The 6,000-nt window shown below is 41.4% G+C and overlaps 1 long non-coding RNA gene across 4 annotated transcripts in view; it reads right to left on the bottom strand.

Moving 5' to 3' along the window:
* Window positions 1-203: 203 nt before the first annotated feature.
* LOC106583297 (uncharacterized) overlaps window positions 204-6,000 on the bottom strand; it is a 70,145-nt gene continuing 64,348 nt past the window's right edge. For 3 of the 4 annotated variants that reach the window (XR_006761401.1, XR_006761400.1, XR_001323469.2), the window contains one exon: window positions 2,892-3,861. This is a non-coding gene — a long non-coding RNA (uncharacterized lncRNA). Of the gene's footprint in view, window positions 848-2,891; window positions 3,862-6,000 lie in introns of those variants that run through there. The other variant, XR_006761402.1, reaches the window with a different exon arrangement.

Raw genomic sequence — 6,000 nt, 5'->3', positions numbered from 1 at the left:
ACTTCAACTGTGTGTGTGTGTGTGTGTGTGTGTGTGTGTGTGTGTGTGTGTGTGTGTGTGTGTGTGTGTGTGTGTGTGTGTGTGTGTGTGTGTGTGTGTGTTTGTGTCAAGTGCACACAAGGAGATTGAATTTCAAGGGATTCTTTTGCAAGATACTACTTGATTTAATGTCAACATATTCCATGTAAACAGCTGTTGTTCAATCACTGAGAGATTTTCACATCTTTTGAAGGCTCTTGACACATCTGGGAGGCATAAAATAGAGCTAATGATAATATGTATACGCCTTCAGAAGTCACACACACACACACACACACACACACACACACACACACACACACACAGTATTATTCAATCACTAAGCGTATTCACACTCTACATTTCTTAACCACATTACTTGATACAGGGAAGAAAAAGAAAAACGGAAGAACAAAGTGAGAAGTTTGAACAGCAGGCTTGGTTGGACCACCAGAGGCAATAACAAATAAACACAATCAAAAACAGGCAAACAGAGAAACCACTTGTTTGGTGTGGGTCATTGAGTCTTTCCTCCAGCATTGCTGCCATTACTTGGAGTTCCTCTTTTGAGTAATAGCCGTGGGATTTGGAGCCATGTGTCGCCAAAATGCTCTCTCATCTGCATCTGTTCCCACATTTACATAATTTCAATCTGAGTGTGATTAGACCAAAATGTCGTTATTCAGCAATGACTTGGGCTGCCAGCATGACCCCTTCCGGTAATGTAACACAGAACATAGCTGTTTCCCTGGCTTCTGGAGTCATTGGGTTATGCTGTTTACTCCATCTTGTAACTCCAGTACTCCAGTGCAGGGCCTCCAGGGTAATGCTAAAGGATGAAGGGGAAAACAAACAGAATTGTCATTCACAGTAGTAGGCTAGTTTTCATTACTTTTTTACTATAGGGTTATGAAAAACCTTCAATGAATAATAATGAGTAATTTCAACACAATTTCTAGAATTCTCTATTCGCTAAGACCTCAATTGAAGTTCTCAAGCCCCATATGTGAAATCTGCATAAAGAGAGGGTCTCCATGTGTTGGGTTCTTGTAGATTGAGTTGCATTAATTGTGCTGGTGTATTTCTCCCCCTCCTCTTGTTCTTCTGTGGCTGTGATTAATAGTCATATGACAGTAATAACAGAATTAGAATGGCAGAGCGCGAGGCGTGTAGCACAGAGTTGGCATTTGCTACTGTTACGAACAGGGGCCATTGGCGGGCCAACTCGTCCATTAAGCCCACTGCTCTGACTGCGTGGCTGACAGATGATAATGCAGTGGCGTATTTACAATAACAGCATCCGCGTACACAGCATACAGCCAGCCACTGCAAACACCATCAGAGAAGCAGACAGAGAGACAGATAGGGTGGGCGGGCGGGCGGGAGGGAGGGAGGGAGGTTGAGGGGAAAAAGAAAGAGAGGGGTAGGGAGAATGAGAGAGAGTAATATGGATGAGAGAAAAATAAACACTTCAAATATCAAATACACTTCACTGTAATTCTTTGATAATAATTATTTACACATTCTCAGAAATGTTATTATTATAATCTGTAGTCATTATTTGGCAAAAACCTTTTAACCTCAAAGCGTATCAGACTAAGCTAGGATGAAAACAGAAGGACAAAGCAGGATTTGATTGCAATGCAGGGATAATGTTACTATGCACTGATGCAGGAGCTAACATTGTGTTCTATAGGGAGGAGGTCAGAGACCTGGCAGTGTGGTGCAAGGACAACAACCTATTCCTCAACGTCAGCAAGACAAAGGTGCTAATCGTGGACTACAGGAAACTAAGGGCTGAGTGCGCCCCCATTCACATCGACGGTCTGTAGTGGAGCGGGTCGAGAGCTCAAGTTCCTCAGTGTCCACATCACTAAGGATCTATCATGGTCCACACACACCAACACAGTCGTGAAGAGGGCACGACAACACCTCTTCCCCCTCAGGAGGCTGAAGAAATATGGCCTGGGTCCTCAAATCCTATAAAAGTTCTACAGCTGCACCACTGAGAGCATCTTGCTTTGCTACAACACCGCAAGGCGCTATAGAGGGTAGTGCGTACGGCCCAGTACATTACTGGAGCCAAGCTCTCTGCCATCCAGGACCTCTATACCAAGCTGTGTCAGAGAAAGGTCCTAAAAATTGTCAAAGATTCCAGTCCTAGACTGTTCTCTCTGCTACTGCATGGCAAACAGTACCGATGCACCAAGTCTGGAACCAACAAGATCCTGAAAAACTTCTACCCTCAAGCCGTAAGACTGTTAAATACTTAGTCAGGGTAGCTATTTGGATAACTATTTAACTATCTGCATTGACCCTTTTTGCACAAACGTTTTTTGACAGATCACATACGCTGTTGCTACTGTTTATTATCTCTTATTTTGACTTACATGTACATACAGTATAGTCAAGTTATTGTTACTCATTGTGTATTCATTATTACTTTTATTATTACGTGTTTTACTTTTCTATTTTCTTTCACTCTGCTTTGTTGGGAAGGGCCGTTAGTAAGCATTTCACTGTGTCGACACCTGTTGTTCATGAAGCATGTGACTAATAACATTTGATTTGATTTGCAAGAAAATGGTGTTGATCTCACAGCAGTCTGCAGACAATGCACCAAGGCATGGCTCGCTTCTTTCTCCTTAATTTGGGAATAATTCACATTGAATTTATGGACTAGAAAATGATGAGTTTTGTGTGTTTTTAGTTTGTTTTCCATACAACAAGGAACAAAGGCTGTCTATTTGCCACTGGTAATGAATCCCTCTATTTCACAGTATGTAATCTTATTATTTGCATTTCTAATTTGAACATGCATCACATTTACATTGCTCAGTTCAAAAGACACAAACTAGAGAAATACCATCAACTCTCATATTAAAGCATTTAATAAACAATTTCACAATCTGTACAACAAATTTAATTTGAATCTGTTTTTTCCATAGTTTATGGCTTCCATAATATTTGGTGGTGTGTCATTATCACAGGTGTATAAAACACATATACATATGTTTAACATATAAATTGTTTCAGTATTCAATATGAATATCTTAATACACTGTAGCAAAATACAATTAATGCATTCATCTAATTTAGCAATGAGAAAACAACTCACTTGATGAATCACAATGGGCCTGCAGATATTGGTAGTTCGCAAAATAGCTAAATATTTTGTGTGTCCTCAGAACAATCTTATCAGAGGTACTTGTCATAGTGAGAGGCTTCTACCAATGTCCCAACTGTAGCATCACATATCATATTAACCCGACTGGAACAGGTAAGGGTCCGTGGAGCTGGAGAGTTCACTAGCCTGCCGGTCGACAACAGTCCTCAGAGGTGTAGTCCAAAAGAGGCTGATGGCAAGATCAGTGTACTGAAGCAATTAGCCCTTGTCCAAGTTCCTGAGAGTAGCACTCTACTCTCAACGGCCCTCACTAATCATAACCTAATGTACTGACGGACAACATCACTTAATTCATAATCACTGCTGATCCAACAACGATCCCCCCTTAAGCTCTAGAGTTCAGCCTTGTTTGCTCCTCTTGTTTCCCATCGCTGAAGCTCTGTTTACTGTAGGGGATCAGAGGATGCACCATTTGCTGCAGGAGTGAGGTAGGTGCAGGCCATAGCTTCTACACTTAGGTCCTTGTCAGAGCACTGAGTGAAGTGCTGCTGCAGTCATATTCTCCCTTAGAGAATCATATCAAGGTGGAGCCCAAGAGCCAGGTTCCTCACAGCATCCATCCATGTGGTCGTCCAAGAGGAATAGGTGTGCTAGGCTCATCTGCTGTCTTTGTCACTGAACAGGATCCACCTCACTTTGCCTCTCAGGTGACATTCCTAGGGAGATAGAAAGCAGGGGAGAAAAACACATGGGGTTGAGGTTACATGTACAAAACCAGAAATGATGGACTATCAGTCAATTTTGGTGGCATGATGCAACGCAATGCTTCGCACACAATTTCTGTAAAAATTGTATTACAGAAGAAAATAACATTTGTATTTGCAGACATTTTCACATTTTACAAAGCATTCTAGTTAGGTTTTTTAGAAATACTTTTTTCCATCCAGGGCCTTGAACCAACACCACACTTAGAGGACAAGCTACCCTGGTTTGCCACTTTCATACAACTATTGTACGCATATTTGGGAGACTTCATGCCACATATAGCTTGCCTTCCACACCCTGAGTCACAATGTTAGGTAAATGGAAACACCTATAGCCTCCACACTGAAGAGAATGCCTGTAGCCTCCACACTGAAGAGAATGCCTGTAGCCTCCACACTGAAGAGAATGCCTGTAGCCTCCACACTGAAGAGAATGCCTGTAGCCTCCACACTGAAGAGAATGCCTGTAGCCTCGACACTGAAGAGAATGCCTGTATCCTCCACACTGAAGAAAACGCCTGTAGCCTCCACACTGAAGAGAATGCCTGTAGCCTCCACACTGAAGAGAATGCCTGTAGCCTCCACACTGAAGAGAATGCCTGTATCCTCCACACTGAAGAAAACGCCTTTTGCCTCCACACTGAAGAGAATGCCTGTAGCCTCCACACTGAAGAGAATAGGATACTCTCTTAGTCCCTAAAGTGGTTTGAAGGATGTTTTGTTGATATAAAGTGCAACAAATTAAATTAGTCAAATTCTACTGAGCGATGTTTTCTGTCTTTGCATAACCATAGACGTTTAAAAACTAAATTTGCATTTATTTCACATTTGCCAGAAAAATAAACACAATATAGTTCCCTGTCTTACATTTGGATGGGAATGGTGGAATGGTGTGTTTACAGATATCCCTCTACAATATTTAGTTTAGTAATAGCCTGAGACATCAGTCAAACATAGTCAAACATCTGCCCCCATTACAATAATGCAAATGTAATAAAACAAATTATAAACAGAATGATATATTCCTTTACCCATAGAGGTACTCATACAGAGTCATAAAGAGGCAATGACAGTCATTAATATAGAAAATAATACTAGGCTACAGTTGAAGTCAGAAGTGTACACTTAGGTTGGAGTCATTAAAACTCGTTTTTCAACCACTCCACAAATTTCTTGTTAACAAACTAGAGTTTTAGCAAGGCAGTTAGGACATCTACTTTGTGCATGACACAAGTCACTTTTCCAGCAATTGTTTACAGACAGATTATTTCACTTATAATTCACTGTATCACAATTCCAGTGGGTCAGAAGTTTACATACACTAAGTTGACTGTTCCTATAAACAGCTTGGAAAATACCAGAAAATGATGTCATGGCTTTAGAAGTTTCTGATAGGCTAATTGACATCATTTGAGTCAATTGGAGGTGTACTTGTGGATGTATTTCAAAGCCTACTTTCAAACTCAGTGCCTCTTTGCTTGACATCATGGGAAAATTAGAAGAAATCAGCCAAGACCTCAGGAAAAAAATTGTAGACCTCCACAAGTCTGGTTCATCCTTAGGAGAAATTTCCAAATGCTGGAAGGTACCACATTCATCTGTACAAACAATAGTACGCAAGTATAAACACCATGGGACCACGCAGCCGTCATACCGCTCAGGAAGGAGACGCGTTCTGTCTCCTAGAGATGAACGTACTTTGGTGCGATAAGTACAAATCAATCACAGAACACCAGCAAAGGACCTTGTGAAGATGCTGGAGGAAACAGGTACAAAAGTATCTATATCCACAGTAAATCAAGTCCTATATCGATTTAACCTGAAAGGCCGCTCAGCAAGGAAGAAGCCACTGCTCCAAAACCGCCATAAAAAAGCCAGACTACGGTTTGCAACTGCACATGGGGACAAAGATCGTACTTTTTGGAGAAATGTCCTCTGGTCTGATGAAACAAAAATAGAACTGTTTGGCCATAATGACCATTGTTATGTTTGGAGGAAAAAGGGGGAGGCTTGCAAGCAGAAGAACAATATCCCAACCGTGAAGCACAGGGGTGGCAGCATCATGTTGTGGGGGTGCTTTGCTGCTCCCAA

The sequence above is a fragment of the Salmo salar genome, chromosome ssa22 (genome assembly GCF_905237065.1).
Source record: "Salmo salar chromosome ssa22, Ssal_v3.1, whole genome shotgun sequence".
NCBI lineage: Eukaryota > Metazoa > Chordata > Actinopteri > Salmoniformes > Salmonidae > Salmo > Salmo salar.
This window is presented reverse-complemented; position numbering and strand designations above follow the sequence as displayed.